Source organism: Lissotriton helveticus, chromosome 5_1 (assembly GCF_964261635.1).
Source record: "Lissotriton helveticus chromosome 5_1, aLisHel1.1, whole genome shotgun sequence".
Lineage (NCBI taxonomy): Eukaryota > Metazoa > Chordata > Amphibia > Caudata > Salamandridae > Lissotriton > Lissotriton helveticus.
This window is the reverse complement of record NC_136065.1, coordinates 1,430,822,590-1,430,840,235: the sequence shown is the minus strand read 5'-3', so window position 1 is coordinate 1,430,840,235 and position 17,646 is coordinate 1,430,822,590. Positions and strand designations below refer to the sequence as shown.

At 47.8% G+C, this 17,646-nt stretch overlaps 1 protein-coding gene across 1 annotated transcript in view; it reads left to right on the top strand.

The window, feature by feature from the left end:
* Nucleotides 1-17,646, top strand: part of LRIG2 (leucine rich repeats and immunoglobulin like domains 2) — a 412,722-nt gene that overhangs the window by 228,242 nt on the left and 166,834 nt on the right. The gene's annotated exons all lie outside the window — the stretch shown is intronic.

The following is a 17,646-nucleotide window of genomic DNA, read 5'->3' as shown; positions in this document are numbered from 1 at the left end:
TTCTCATACATGAACCATCCACATAAAGTGTCAGGTCAGGATCTGGTAACGGAATGTCTGTCAGGTCTTGTCTTGGCTTTGTCGTAATGTTAACTACTTCCACACAATCATGTGTGTCTGGATTTGAACTAACTGATGGTAACAGTGTAGCAGGATTCAGGACGTTGCAGCGTCTAATTTCTATGTGTGGCTGGAACAGTGTCAATTCATAACCTGTTAAACGTGCAATTGTCAAGTGCTGAGTTTGTGTTCGGTTTAAAAGAACTTCTACTGAATGTGGAACTTGTACTGTCAGGGAATGTCCTAAAACTATAGAATCACTTTGTCTGATAGCTAGTGCTGTGGCTGCAACTGACTTGAGGCACGCAGGCAACGCCTGGGCGACTGGATCTAATGTGCTAGAAAAATAAGCACAGGGCTTGTATTGTCCTGCTTGATCTTGTGTAAGAACAGACAATGCTGTACCTTCCCGTTCAGTAACGAGAAGTGTAAAAGGCTTACTGTAGTTCGGTGTAGCTAGAACTGGAGCTTGACATAGGGCTTTCTTTAACTCGTTGAAACTAAGTGTATGTTCAGATGTCCAAGGGAGAACAGTCGATACGGCTGCCTCCTGTGTCGTTAACTGTATCAGTGGCTTGGCTAGAAATGCATACTGGGGAATCCATTGTCTACAATAAGAAGTAAGGCCGATAAAAGCACGTACCTCCTTCTGGGTTCTTGGCTGGGGAAGACTCGCTATTAACTGGATACGGTCGGGTGTCAACTGCCTACCCCTCTTGGACAGCAAGTGTCCTAAGTATACCACTTGCTGGACACAGAATTGAAGCTTCGAAGGTGACACCTTGTGCCCCATCTCGGCTAGAAAATACAGAACTGTAAGTGATGCTCGCTCGCAGTCACGTTCAGAACGGGCTGTGATCAGTAGATCATCGACATACTGGAGCAGGGCAGTGTCAGTTGGCATGTGAATGTTGTCTAGTTGTCTCTTGAGTGCTTGACTGTAAATACTAGGGCTTTCTGTGAAACCTTGAGGAGCGCGTGTAAACATATAGCTCCTTCCATTTAAACAGAATCCGAAAAGAAACTGGCTATCTGGATGAATTGGAACACTAAAAAATGCATTCTTGAGGTCAATAACAGTGAAAAACATGGCTTCGGAATCAATGGCTGTTAACAGGGAAGAAATGTCTGGAACAACTGGGTACTGAGGAATAATACATTTGTTAAGCTCTCGTAAATCAATCACTAATCGATATACTGGGGGTGCATTTGGATCAGTACGTTTCATGACTGGAATGATCGGAGAATTACACACATTGGAGTCAGTTTCTACAACTACTCCTTGAGCCATGAGCTCGTCAATAATTTTGGATAAGGCTGCTACAGCCTCAGGTGGCAATCTGTACTGCCTGATTCGTGGTAACACTACACCTGGTTTGAGAGTCACACGATGGGGTGTGATTTGCATGTAACCTACATCAGTTGGACCTTGCGCCCATAAATGCTGTGGAACATTAGACAGTCTTGAATCAAAATCTCGTAACACATAGTGACCCTTAAAGTCACGTAGGAACAGACGTATTCCCTCTGGGGAACAGCAAATAACTGCACCTAACTCTTTCAATGTCTTAATGCCTAATAGATTTTCTGGACATGACTTAGTAAGTAACAGATCAGTAGTACGGGACAATGGACCTACTTCTAGAGTAACTGGCTTAGATATTTCATTAACTATGGGTTTTCCTGAAAATCCAAGGGAAACATTTCTTGAGCCTGAGAGCGGAGCCCCTGGAACTTCGGCATGACTAATTGTGGTCCTACTTGCCCCTGTATCGATCAAAAACTTTCTGTCTTTCCCTAATACTTGACTGTGAACATAGGGACCTTCTTGATCTACAGGTATCTCGATGAGAGGCAAGCCTACCTCCTTCTCTAGGCTGTTTCATGAATATGACTGGTACTCTGGATACTCGGACTGTGCATACTGGTACATCTGCGATGTAACGTGCTGTGTTGCAGCAATAGGCTGCGGTGCTGTAACCGTCTGTTGTGCATTCTGTGACTGAGGAGTCTGTGAAACTTGTTCTTGTCTTGGCGGACGTGGTCTTTCTTTAGTCTTACCAGTAGCTATGTTGTGTTTCAGAACTGCACACTCGTTTATAAAATGACCTGGCTGTTTACAATAGTTGCAGTTCCCTTTAACGGGAGCTGCAGGATGACTGGCTTGATTCGGACCTCTCTTCTGACTGTCTTGAGGAATAGATTGTGCAACTAGCACTTTCATTTTCGTGTCTTTCATACGTTTTCTTTCGTGTTCTTGCTCTTCTCTGATTCTATTCTGGTGGTACTGGAGCATCTGGGACGGAGTATTTGCTTGCCAGGTGCTTTCGGCTTTCAAAACTCGGTTTTTAATTTGTGGACTTGAATTCTCGACTAATTTGGTAACGAAAAGGTGAGGGTATGACTCACTACTTGTCTTGAGACCACTATTAATACTGAAACATTTCTCAAATCTAGAATAAAAATCACTAATATCCTCATCTTGTTTCTGTTTACAGGCTGAGATTGCATCCCAGTCTTCTTTCCTAGTTGTCAATAATCTGGGTAAAACTTGAATCAATAATTCTGGTAATTCTTTACATTTATCTCCAAGACCGGTACCTGGTACTCGTGCCTTGTCTTCAGCTTCTAGAGCTGCCCAATCGATCTTTTTCTCTCCCACCTCCCATTCTTTTTCCTTTAACTTTTCATACACCCCTGCGGGTAACAGGACCTTTAACATTTTAATGATATCTGGGTAAGTGTATTCTCCCATACGGAGCATGTCTTTTAATTCTCTATGGAACCCCGCTGGATCTTTGTCATGACAGGGGATTAATTTCTTCATTTCAAGAAGTTCCATCTTTGATATCGGAGTGTATACAAACACTCGTTGCATTACGCCACCCGCCCCTTGGACTGGGTGGACTTCTCGTAGCGGATTCTGTCTGTCTATGTAGAATGGTTTACTTTCTGGGGGTGAGACATGAACAAAATGCGGGTTCAGGAACGTTCTATACTTGTGGCGCTGTTCTAGAATGACACTTATTAAATCGGTACCTAGACCTCTCCATCTGTACTGGAGTAACTCGTTCAGGATATCATGTAACGGGCCTGGATCAGAATGTTGACCCTCATACAGGGTAATGAGGTGCTGGATCATATACATACCCACCAGTCGTTGCTCGGCTGGGGGCAGTTTCAGAAACATTTGTGCCACTATTTCGTCTGGAAAAGTGGTAGAATCAGTAATCCATCGGACTGCTGATCGGGCTAGTTCTTGTTCGTGCATGGTACTTAATTCGCTATAACCGACTCGTGATTTCAGAATGTGATCGGTAGCTTGAAATACTTGTTCTAAAGAGCTTTGTTCTGGTGCTAGATGTTGAAGAATAGACTTGGGTTCTAGACGTAAATGGCGATCTGGAAATCTGGATTTTCCTACATACGCTATTCTGGCGGGATTCTCGTCTTCCTCTTCAGGATCAGAGATACTTTCTTTCTCGCTTACTTGTGCTGCTTTACGCTGTTCGTGTAACCTTATTATTTCTTTACGAATTTTCTTGTACATACTTTCCATGGCACTAATGGTCTTGTGCTTACCCTCGGCTATATTATCACTCCACCTTGTTAAGATTCTCATTTCGGCGGGATCTTTAGACGGATAATCTTGTTCTCTTATTAGACAATTGATCAGGAACTTTAATATCATGAGCTGAATCTCGGCTTTCCTTTGGGACATAATCTCGCCAATACTTTCTGGATCATCCCCTGTACGGATGAAACGATATATTCTGTCTAGATCTTCTTTCATATTCGGTAAGGTGACTAGATACTCGGTCACCCTTCTTACGCGTACGGAATATAAAACCATATTATACTCGCCTGGGACTGTGTCATAGACACATTCGGCAAGGGCTTGTCTGATTTCTGTAACAGACTTATTACTTTTAGGAGTACGCTGTGATGCTTGAGCATGTAATTCGAGTGCTGATAAACGTTTGTGTGGCGGCGGGGTTTGAGGAGGACCTCCTCCTGCGGCCCCTAGACTAGAATCGTCGACTGACATTCTTCGTGCTTGCAGGGTCGGTAATTGTAACGTGGGCTGAACTTGTATGACAGGCTGACCCGGGGGTACCGTAACAGGTACTCCGGTGTCTGGAGAAACGGGAAGTGCCTGATTTACAGGGACAGGTGGAGCGCGAACTGGATTGGCATATTCTGGAACTGTGTCGTCCAAATAGGACGAAATAAAAATATCAGCTGCGGTCGGTTTGTGACGTAACTTGGTCGGAACTAATGGTGGCGGGAAATTACTGGGTGCCTCTGGGGTCGCTTTTGGCAAGCCTTCGGCAAGGAGAGGATACATACCCTTAATAAGGGCATGCCTCTGTCTGTCTGACTGTTCGACTTTGACTTGTTCACCTATCTCGATTAATTCTCTTTCTTGGGCTCGTTCTTGGGATTCTCTACTTAACTCTGACTTTCTGACTTCCTTTTCCGTTCTTTTATGCGCTTCCTTACGCCATAACTCGATGGCATCTTTCTGTGACTGTCTGGCTTTCTTTTTCCATAATGCTTCTTCTACTCGCATGATACATTCGGCATCCCATGTACCCGATACGGGCCATCTATACTTTTCTTCTAACTGTTTGGTATACTCTACCCATAAATCTAGATACAATATGGCGCTTATGCCATGTTTCTGATACATAAAGTGACCTGGACTGTCCCTAGGCGGAACAGGAACTGCTGCTTCCAGCAGACCCTTTCTAGTTTTTAACTGACGTAACTTGGAAAAGAGCGGCATTCTAAACTTGAATCGGAACACAATACAATACACGAAAAACAATAACAATTGGGAAAACAATTCAGGCATACCACGACATTGGAAATACATTAAACAATATTATAAATAACAGTTCGAACAGAATACTACCTGAAAATACTGAAAACAGAACAGAATTCTCGAGAACGGAACAGACTAGAGTTACTGGATGCACTGCTGTAACAGTACGGAACATACCGGTCCCATAAAGGAACGCATCAAGACCCGTATCCACCTAGGTGAACACTTCGTTTGTGGGCTTGGGTACCACCAACCCACGGACCAGGAGTCAATTTAGACTGACCCTGTCTAGACACTACCCCAGCAATGGTACTCACCGGGCAGCACGGAACGGAAGGCCTCGAACGGGAATGGACTACGACGGACTTCGGACTTCGGACTTCAGTTACGGGTGGGCCTCCGGATACCTCGGACCTTGGACTCTCGGCTTGGGCTCTGGTCGGGACTCGCCGCGTTCCTCCACCGTCTCGTTCGGATGCTGGACCGCCTCCTCCGTCTCCTCCGTGGGCCTGAGGGATACTTGAAGCAGAAATATCTGCACTTGGCCAGTATGGTTCCGTCACGACTGCAGAGGGTCAGGGGGTCGGCGTGGCTTCACCGACGCGTGGGGAAAGGGCAAGTCCCTATTCGGGCGCCATTATGTGGTAAATAAATAAATAATACCCTATTTTTGACTAGACTTATAGCATAACAGATAGCTCAATAAATAAGAGTCAAGATTCGAGGTAGTAGGAGTTTCTGCAGGTTTATTACAGCATAAGGACAGGATCAGGACAACCTGCATAGGAACAGAATGACAGGGCCCAGCAGGACAACTGGGGCCCAGCAGGGGAAAAGAGGCCCAGCAGTTGCTGGGGCTAGGTCTGGGATGAGCGCGCTAACATTTAATAACATAACATTGACTTATATACATAGCGCAAACACATAGCATTACATTGCAGTAGGCGTAACAGTAGGTGGAGTAGAAGGCGTGACGCGTAGCAGTCGCGAGAGATAACAGAAATAAGGGGTGTAACTGGGAGTTTACTTAGACATGTGATGCAAAAACGTAACAGAATATGTCCTGAATGGGCGGACACATAGGAGGGGGCTACCTAAGGAGCCGGGACCTCTAACCTAATGGTGCGCGGAAACTAGCAATGACGTGTTACTAGGAGAAGCTGGGGGCTACGAACTCTGTGCTAGGAACAGAGACTAGAGTCTGGAGGGTCGGAGCGACATGTACCTAAACCCTATCTGGTATCTAATGTTTAGGGAACATGTTGATATAAACTAGAAGTCATGAGGGGAAAAGCTAACTTGATTCTAAGACTGGACCATGCATTATTCTACATGTAGTGCGTGAAGAATATTAAATGACCATTAAATACAGTATTTCTCTAACATGGAGACGAGAAGGCTAGACAATGACGGAAACTATTGATGCAGTTCAGTAGCTTAGGAATGCAGAGGAGGAGGACTGAACTGATAGCTGGAACTATAACATACTTTTGGCAGACTCAGAGGCAGAGCCGGGGTGCACCGGGCACTGCAAGGCAGGAAGTAAGTGAAGGGTCGAGGATACAGGTGGGGGCTGTATCGCTCCTCAGCGAGGCTTTCAGAAAACAGGAGCTGAATCTGTGGTCCGGGCCCTTTTGAGGCCTAGAAACGGAGACTTTATAATGGAATAACGTGCACACTGAGAAACGTGGCAACATTATTTACATAGGCCTGATATTCGTAGTATTCACGAGGACTGGAAACTAACATACTAGAGGTGGACACAACTGTAATTGCGTCTTTAATCAGAAATGGGGAATAACATATGCATATTGATCATGCACACATAACATATGATGGATGAGGCGTAGGGACACAGAACATGGCAAAATTTACTTTTCCACAAAACACTGCTCCCAATACAAACTAGGAGCCAGTACCTGCCAATGCGTGAAAGCATTAAAGGACAAGGGAGAGAGGCCTTCAAAGAGCCTGCGACTTGTAAACCCGTCACACCCAGGATGGAGAAGAAGTACAAGCACTCCCCCAAGGACCCACCCTACATCCAGGGACCGGTCACTGCAGACTCCATCATTGCGGCAACGGCAAGGAAAAGAGCCAATGGCCCGACAACGTCAGGGCCACCTCCAGACAAGGAGAGCAGAAGGATGGACCTGACGGTGAGAAAGATCGAGAGGAATGCCGCAACGCACTGGCGCATGGCCAATTCCAACGCCCTGCTGAACAGACACCAACACCAGATCCTGGACGACCTGGGCCAGTTAGTCAAACACCTCCCACAAGAATACCAGCAAAGAGCTACGCACCTGGTAGAGGAGGGGAAGAACGTGGCAAATTCTTGCCTAAAAACAGCACTGGACGGTGCAGACACAGCCAGCAGACTTATGATGCTGGGCATCACGGAAAGGAGACAAGCCTGGCTCAGAATATCAGGCTTTAAACCGGAGGTGCAACACAGTATCCTGAACACCCCGTTCAATGACGAAACACTGTTCGGAGCACCAATGAACGAAAAGCTCACCCAGCTGAAAAAGGACAACGACACCGCAAGATCCATGGGGGCCTTGCAATTCAGAGGAACAAAGAGAGAAACCCCGTCACGGAGAGAACAAACGGGAGAGGGGGAAACCAGCCGGGATCGTCGCACCAGACCTTCCACCAGTCACACCAGGGCGACACTCAGACGCAACAGGGCCAGCAAAAACAACACTGGCAATACCAACAGAGGGGCCAGTCCTTTCTTGGGAAGGGGAATGCCCAGGGAAACAACAGAAGAGGTGGACAACAACCCAGCTCTAAGTGACTCTGCCACACTACTAGTGCACATCCTTTCAACAACTCCAGGGGTGGAGCACACATACAACAAAGAGGAGTGGCTCGGACTACACATGTAAGAGCACGTAAAACCGGGGTGAGGAAGATTGAACCGTTTCTTCCAGGAGTGGAAGAAAATAACTACAGACAGATGGATTCTCAACACCATACAGTACGGATACTGCATAGAGTTGGAAAAAACACCACCAAACAGAAAACCAAAAAGAAGAGCACTAGCAAAGAAGGAACTAGAGCTACTTCAAAGGGAAGCACAAGAACTCCTGTTGAAGGAGGCTATCGAGCCTGTACCTCCCGTAGAGAGGAACAAGGGGGTTTACTCCACGTACTTCCTGGTACCAAAGGTAGACGAAACAATGAGACCCATCCTGGATCTAAGGTTCCTCAACAAATACATAAAAACCCCAAAATTCTAAATGACGTCCCTGCAAGAGGTCCTTCCACAGATAAAAGGCGGGGACTTCATGGTCACCATAGACCCCAAAGATGCCTACCTGCACATACCAATGAACAGGCGGCACAAACATCTGCTAAGATTTGTCATCAACACAAATCGCTATCAATTCACGGCACTGGCATTCGGATTGAAATCAGCACCAAGGGTATTTACAAAGTGCCTTGCAGCAGTCGCAGCACACTTAAGGAGGAAAGGGATCCATGTATACCCTTACCTGGACGACTGGCTAGTAAAGGCAAGATCATATAAGACATGCAAACGGCATGCACGGCAAGTGACAGATACACTAATGGCCCTGGGTTTCTCCATCCACTGGGGAAAATCCTCAATGAACCCTGAACAAGTAAAAATTCTCCTGGGTGCGCAGATCAACACCGTACAGGAGAAGGTGTTCCCCCAGCGAGAAGAAAACGCTGGCACTGGTGAAGGAGGCGCTCCTCTACCAGATTGGGCGTCGTCTGACAGTGAGGGCGGCGAGCAAGATGATGGGCATGATGGCCTCATGCATATACATAGTGCCGAATGTACGACTCCACATGAGACCACTCCAGGAGTGGCTACAGGGCCAATGGTCACAAGCTACTGGTTGTTGGGAAGATCTAGTGGTTGCAACGCACGCAGTGCACGAGGAGATATCATGGTGGAACAAAGGAAACCTAACAAAAGGGAAGCCTCTAACACCACCAACACCAACTGTGACCATCACCACAGACTCATCCCAGAAGGGATGGGGAGCACACATGAAAAAACTCAGTGAGGGGTCTGTGGACACCAGCGGATGCGGTCAAACACATCAATTACCTGGAACTAAAGACCGTGTTCCTCGCACAAAAGGCATTTCAGACAAAGCTGTACAACCAAACCGTGTTGATCCAGACAGACAACACAACAGTGATGTTCTACATAAACGAGCAGGGAGGAACACAATCAGCCCCGCTGTCAGAACTAGTGCAGGAAATATGGAAATGGGCCATCCCACTAAAAATAGATCTACTGGCGATTCAGCTGCCAGGGAAGGACAACGTGGAAGCGGACTGGCTGAGCAGACAGACATCGGCTTCACATGGCTTCCCACGAATGGGAGCTCAATGCCCAAGAGACAAGGAGACTGTTCGACAGGTGGGGAACACCATCAATAGACCTGTTTGCAACACGCCAGAATGCAAAATGCCAGCACTTCGCATCCAGGCAACCAGGGAAGGGTCACTGGGGACTGCCCTATGGATAAGCTGGTCAAAGACATTTGCTTACGCTTTTCCGCCGATTCCCCTGATACACAAGGTACTCAGCAAGTGCAGAACAAGCAACATGACCCTACTACTGGTGGCACCACAGTGGGCCAGGCAGACCTGGTACTCGCAGATTATGGAGATGACACAGAGTGCACCACACTGATTTGAGAAAAGGAAAGACCTACTCTCCATGCAAAACGGAGCGGTGTTGCATCCAGAACCAGAAAGCCTCAGCCTGGCACCCTGGCTCCTGAGGACATAGAATTCACACACCTTAAATTACCTGAGAGCACCCTGAAGGTACTTCGAGAGGCGAGAAGACCTAGCACGCGGAAGTGCTACGTGGCCAAATGGAAGAGGTTCACACTATGGTGCAGAAAGGAAAAACGACACAACAAGATGACAAGAGACTCAACAGTGCTTAAATACCTCACGCACCTGCTAGAGGCTAATGTGAGCTCATCCTCGCTAAGGGTACACCTGGCAGCCATAGTCGCTTACACTAGAGGAGAGACAGGGAAAAGCTTCTTTACTTCACAAATTGTAAAAAGATTCTTGGAAAGGGCAAAGAGGATCGCACCGCCAAAGAGGTTACCAGCACCAGCGTGGAACCTCAACCTAGTACTGACGGAACTCATGAAATCGCCCTTTGAACCGATACATAAGGCCTCCCTACAAATGCTATCCTTGAAGACCGCTTTCCTGGTGGCAATCACCTCGCTGCGCAGGGTGAGCGAGCTACAGGCGTTAACGCACACTTTATGCCAAAGGTGGTGTCTAAGTTCCACATCAACTAAACTATTCAAATACCTAGTTTCTTCCAAAAACCAACGACAAAACGCAGAAAGGGCACTACACACTCTGGACGCCAGACGAGCTGTCATGCACTACGTAGAGAGAACTAAGGGTCACAGAAAAACAAAAAAAATTTGGTGTCATTCGCAGACAGTTTCATGGAAAAAGACGTTACTAAGGGGACAATTGCACGATGGATCGCGCAAGCAATACAATTCTGCCACAAACAAGCTGGGCAAGAACTGGCAGAGGGGCTACGGGCCCAGTCAACCAGGAAAAAGGGAGCAACAATAGCCTTCCTGTTCAACACTCCCATTCAGAACATATGCCTGGCGGCAACATGGGCTTCAGTGCACACGTTCACAAAACACTACTGTGTGGACATACAAATGAACAAAGAAGCACAAGTAGGACAGAAGGTGCTTAAACACATATTAAAAAATCAAAGCTCATCTTCCACCCAGCCGCCACAATGATAACAAACCGCTACAAAGTCGATGCACAGCATAGTGAATCCAGAAAGATTCATGCTGCAAAACGAATAGTTTCTTACCTGTCAGTGTAGTTTTGCAGCTTGAAGATCTTTCTGGATTCACTAGCGAACCCACCCACCTCAGCCAGAAAGATGAGACTGGATTAAGAGGTGGTAAAAACGGGGCAAAGACTTGAACATACATGAAGGAAAAAGTGGTGAAACAAATATTCAAACATTGCCATACTATTCGGAAACAAAACAAAAACGGGAAAAAAAGAATCAGAAGATGGCGCCCAAGGGTGGGAGCTTCCGCAGGAAGCATGCCGACGTCACAGGAAGGACACCAAAAGGTGGGACGTCGACGCTCACCTGGGCTACGAAAAAAAAAAAAAAAGACTACGATTCCGGACCCAACCACTAGACCGCGGAATAATGCACAGCATAGTGAATCCAGAAAGATCTTCAAGCTGCAAAACAACACCGACAGGTAAGAAACTATTAGTTACTAGTAAACCCGCTAAGGATTACTTTTGCGGTTCAGTACTGGGCTGAAAGGTACAGTACTGGCTTCTCTCCTGATCACAGGTGAGTATTTTCGAATTCGGACTTTGGCTGATTTTATAGGAATATTTTCAGTTTTCAAAACTTAACACTTAGAAAATTTTCGAGTCAAAATGGGTCAATGTTATCCAAGTGAATTACCGGTTTCCAGGTGAGTACTTGGTTGGTGAAGTTAGGGTTCTGGGCTTCGACTCAGGGGTCCCCCAGGGTCAGGTGAGTACAGTTCGTTCAGTCCCAGCGGCGCAGGGGCGGCCGGGTGCAGAGGTAGGTAGACCCAATGTTTACCAATGAAGGAAGGGGGGCCTTCGGTTGGTGGCGGCTGGCTAGCAAGCCACACGGCTCTGGGAGCTGGGCTCCTGGTCACTTGCACAGGCAGGTACCCCAAAGGGAGGCACAGGGGGCCGCGGGGCACCGGGTGCAGGGGTGTCTTTGGGTAGGTCGGAAAAGCTTACCCTCGGCTGGTCGCGGTTGGGGTGGCTCCTGGTTCTGAATCTGCAGGCGTCGGCTGGTTCGTCGAGGAGGGTCTTTGGGCACTGGACTTCGGGTCCCAGTCGCCAGGGGGACGTCCTCGTGGTCTTCGTTCGGGTTGGCCCGGCCCTGGTGGGCACAAGGTGGGTTGTTGCAGCAGAGCCTCTGCTGATGGGAGTTCCAATCTTCGAGAGTGTCAAGGCAGGCAGGTCCTCTGGGTGTTCCAAGGTTGCTGTCCGCGGAGGTCGCCGGGATTAGGCAGGAGCAGGTTCCAGGATCAACAGGCCGGTAGGGCTGGGGCCAAGTCAGTTGTCGTTGTCCTGTTAGCAGCTGCGCAGCGGGTCTTCTTCTTCTTGATCTTCTTTCTTCTTTTGATATCTGGATCTGAGGAAGGAAGGTTCAGGGAGCCCCTAAATACTAAATTTAGGGGCGTTACAGGTAGGGCAAGGGCAGGGACCAATGGGTCCCTGTCCTGGGGTGAGGACACCCCTAGCCTGCTCCTCTCCTGTGGGAGGGGGGGGGGGCAGGAGCCTAGCTGGGATTGGGCAGGGCTCCCCATCTACAAGATGGCTGGAGCCAAGGGTCGTACTTCACCTCGCCTCCTCCACCTGAGGGGTGGAGTTGGCAAAGGTTGGCACTCCCTCCTTCCTGACGTAGTTTTTCCCGCCAGTCCTACCGCCAGAGTGGGGGTAGAACGGGTGGAGGGCCAGTTGCTGGGTACAGCAAATGGTCTGGAGAAGCTCTCGGAGGCGGTATGCCTTTGAAACTTCCCCCTGTCCTTCCTGGGGGAGGAGACATAGCACCTCGCCCAGGATGTGCTTTGTTGCAGACCCAGGAGAGCGGGGGTCTCTCCACCCTGGGGCCCAGCAACATGTCTGCTGTGTGGCAGCCTCTGCAGCCACTCAGCCAGACGTGGATTGTAGGTTAGGTTTTCAGTGGGGCATCTCTAAGATGCCCTCTGGTGTATTTTACATTAAATCTCACACTGGCATCAGTGTGGGTTTAATGTGCTGAGAAGTTTTGTACCAAACTTGTTAGTCTTCAGTGTAGCCATTATGGTGCTGTGGAGTTCGTAATGACAACCTCTCAGCACCATATACTCTTAATGGCATCACTGCACTTACTGTGTCCAGGAATGGCCCTGGGTACTGTAGGGGCACAGGGCTCATGCACCTGTGCCCACACCACTAGCAGAGGGCACCCAGCTAGAGGGGTGACTGATGTATGCCAGGACAGTGGGTTTGCGGGTATGGCACACAGGGATGTGTGCCATGCCGACTCTTTGTTTAGTTCTGTACCTATGCACTCACCCTGCAAAGGCAGTGTGTGGGTACCAAGGTACAGAGCCCCTAAGGGTGGCACAATAAGTGATGCAGCCCTTAGGGGTCTTCTCTGGTCACCATGCCCTGGGTACCTAGGGTACCATTTACTAGGGGCTGATAGGTGGCCAGAGATGCCAATTGGGTTTTGTTTCAACACAGTTTTTAGGGAAGGAACACAGGCCCTGGGTACCTGATTGGCAGGCACCCAGGGCACACTCAGTCAAGCACATCAGCAGTTCAGAAACAATTGGGGGCATACCAAGGCGAAAGATGGCACTTTCTCACAATGCGATAAAATACATCAACTTCCTAGAATTAAATACAGTGTTCCTAGCCTTAAAAGCCTTTCAGAAGGAGCTTTACGGAAAGAGGGTGTTGATTCAAACAGACAATACAACCACAATGTTTCACATCAATAAACCAGGAGGAACACAATTATTAACACTGTCAACCTTAGCCCAGGAGCTTTGGAGATGGGCTTATCCCAAGGAACATAGACCTACTAGCAATCCATCTTCCAGGGAAGGACAATGTAGAAGCAGACAGACTGAACAGACAGACATCAGCATCCCACGCATGGGAGATAAATCTATCAGAAATTCTGAAAATCTTTAAAAAATGGGCATCTCCGCAAATCGACCTATTTGTAACACCCCAGAATGCAAAATGGCAACACTTTGCATCCAGACAACCTTGTGCACAGTCCCTAGGGAATGCGCTATGGATAGATTGGTCCGGGACATTTGCTTACACTTTTCTCCCGATTCCACTGCTGCACAAGATACTCAACAAGTGCTGGACCAGCCGCATGACACTAATCCTCATAGCACCACAGTGGGCCAGACAAAGCTGGTTCTCACTGATAATGGAAATGTTGCAAGGCACAAAGCACAAGCTCCCCAACAGTAATGACGACCTAACTCTGCAAAACGGAAAGGTGCTACACCCAGAACCAGAAAGTCTAAGCCTGGCAGCGTGGCTCCTGAGGACTTCGAATTTTCTCACCTCATACTACCAGAAAGCACAGTGGCAGTAATCAGAGAGGCGAGAAGACCTACAACAAGAAAGTGTTACACAACAAAATGGAAATGCTTCTCATTTTGGTGCCATAAGGAAACACATTCTAGAAAGATCACAAGGGATTCAACAGTACTAAAATATTTGACATATTTGCTACAGAAGAAACTAAGCTACGCATCTATAAGGGAACACTTGGCAGCAATCGTAGCTTTCACAAGGGGAGAAACAGGAAAGAGTTCCTCTACATCACAAGTGGTCAAGAGATTCCTTGAATGAGCAAAAAGGATAGCACCTCCAAAGCGGGTGCCACCACCCACATGAAACCTCAACGTGGTACTTGCTCAAATCATGAAGGCACCATTTCAGCCAATTCACAAGGCAACCTTACAGAAGCTCACGCTAAAAACAACGTGTTCGAGGCATGTGGGCTGCTGAATTCATATCTGTGCATAGATCGCCGCCTAGTGTTGGGTCCGGATGATTGCACATTGTTGTCTTGGAAGAGTCTTTGAATTATCACGAGATAGGTGGCTCCTCCCTTGGACTACAGTGCGCATGGGCATCCTCTACATCCTCAGATTGTTTTTTTCCGCCATTGGGTTCGGATGTACTTTCCATAACTCCCAAGTTCGGAATCGAAATAAACTTTTCAAAAAGGCCAAGAGGCCTTCGGATTCGGTGGTCTTGTTTCGCTCGGTACCGATAAGCTTTCTTCACCATTTGCTTGCACTCCGGTCGTCGAATCGGACCGTTAGGCCTTCTTGACGCCACGTGGACCGACGGTCGATGGAACGAAGTCCATTCAAATACTGTCCGCTATGCAACTCGAAGTTCCCGCACACAGATAAGCATCCCGTGTGCAACAAATGTTTATCTCCAGATCATCATGTAGATAATTGCTTAGCTTGTGCCCAGTTCCGGTCCAAAAAGACGATCCGGAACCGGCGGGCGGCAAGACAAGAAATGCAGAGGTCGGCACCGGAGCCTGAGAATATCTTCGACAATGAGGAAGAACTAGTTGACGCCGAAGACTCGCATCGAGAGGAAGATCAATACTCTGAGCACGACTCTGAATATTAAATCGACGAGGAAGAACATATCGTCTATGTCGAAGACTACGATCAAGACATCGTAGCTGTCAAAGACGACTCCGATGACAACGAGGGGCGAACCGTGAGTACACGGCCCCATACAGACACTACACCAATATCAGAGACTCAGGTCGAGGCATCGCCAACAGGCCTTAGCCAAGATCAAAATACTGGTTCTATAGCCCCGCCATACCACCCGGCTAAGAACATACAAAAAGAGCCTTCTGACACACGTAATCCAAGGCCGGTTCAATCGAAACCGAAACTCATCGACACGAGCCAGACTCTGAGGGGGCTCTACCCATTACTGACCCTACTGTATACCCGGCTAAGCCATCACCCACAGAAGACACAGTGGCGTTTAACTCTTTAGTAGATAGAGCAGCAAGCTACCATAAGGTAGACATGCATTCAGATACTGTAGAAGAAGACTTTCTATTTGATACGCTGGCAACGTCAGAAAGAAGTGTCAAAACACTCCCCATGTTAAAGGGTGTCCTAAAGCACGCAAATGACATATTTAAAGACACTGCTAGGGCACGCGTCAACCCTAGAATAGAGAAGAAGTATAGGGCTGCACCAGTAGACCCTACTTACGTCAGGGGACAACTGCCTTTAGACTCATTGGTGGTATCCAACGCACGAAAGCGTGCTAATTCACAAACTACTGGAGAGGCTCCTCCTCCTGATAAGGAGTCCAAGATCTTAGAAGCATCAGGCAAGAGAGTAGCTGCTCAAGCAGCAAACTCATGGAGAATAGCCAATACTCAAGCCTTGCTGGCTAGATATGACAGGGCGCACTATGACAGTCTAGAAGAACTTCTCCAACACTTACCTGAGCCTTTCAAAGAGCAGGCAGATGAACTTATACAGGAGGGAAAGCTCATCACCAATGCCTCCATTAAGTGTGCTCTAGACGCGGCAGATACAGCTGCCAGATCTATCAACACAAGCGTACTGCTTAGGAGACGCGCATGGCTGCGCATATCTGGATTTAAAAATGAAGTCCAGGCTACAATTCTTAACCAGCCTATAAACCCAGATTTTTTTTTATTTGGTCCAGCAGTTGACTCAATTCTGGTCAAAATTAAAAAGGACACAGAGACTGCAAAGTCCATGGGAGCTCTTCAGTCCCAACAACACAGAGGCTCCTTTCATCGCTCCAACTATAGAGGAGGAGCGCGAGGTAACACATCGCAGCAATCCTCCACATACAAGACTAATACACAATCCACATACAACAAAAACACAAATCGTGGTGGATACCGAGGAAATAATAACAAAGGCAGAGGTCGTGGAGGCAATACCAATAGATCCTCCACTAATACCAAACAGTGACTTTTTGACACTACCCCCAGACCATACAACACCGGTCGGGGGAAGAGTACAACAGTTCCTACCAGTCTGGCTAAACATCGCTAAAGACAAATGGGTCAGGCAACTTATCCAACATGGCTATTGCCTAGAACTCACATCAACACCACCCAACATACCACCCGTACACCGTCCAATGTCAAAGGAACATATAACATTATTGCAGCAAGAGGTCATCAGTATGCTGCAAAAGGGGGCCATAGAACCAGTCCCATTCAAACATCAAGGAACAGGAGTATACTCACTATACTTCCTCGCTCCCAAAACGGACGGGTCTCTCAGACCAATATTGGACCTCAGGCCCCTAAACCACTACATTCTATCAGAGCACTTTCACATGCTCACTCTGCAACAAGTCTTACCACTGCTGCGGCAGGGAGACTTCCTAGCAACTCTGGACCTCAAAGACGCATACTTTCATATACCAAACACCCTGCTCACAGAAAGTATCTCAGGTTTACAATTCAAGGACAACACGACCAGTTCAAAGTCCTACCATTCGATGTAACAGCAGCTCCACGGGTGTTCACAAAATGCCTAGCGACAGTGGCGGCGCATCTCAGGAGACAACACATTCATGTGTACCCATATCTGGACGATTGGCTAATACAGGCGCCATCGGCCCAGCAATGTGCCAGCCAGATGTCAAAGACCATTCATCTCCTGCACAGTCTAGGTTTATCGCTGAACTACCCAAAGTCAAACCTACAACCCTCCCACGTACAACAGTACCTGGGAGCAACAGTAGATACTCTAGCAGCAAAGGCATATCCAAATTCAGCATGGATCAACGGTATGCAAACGTTAATCCAAAGGTTCAAACCACAACACTCATTGCCAGCCCAAGTGTTTATGCAACTAATAGGCATGATGGCCTCGTGCATTTTCATAGTCCATCATGCCAGACTACACATGCGTCCACTACAGGAGTGCCTGGCAAGGCAGTGGAACCAAACTCCGGGACAATTAAAGGACCTAGTGTTGGTGACCAGTCGGGCATACAACTCTCTGCATTGGTGGAATCCACAAAACCTTTGCAAAGGGCGACAGTTCCAGGAGCCTGTCCCACAAATAGTGATAACAGCGGATGCATCCCTGCTAGGCTGGGGAGCCCATGTCCTGCATTACACA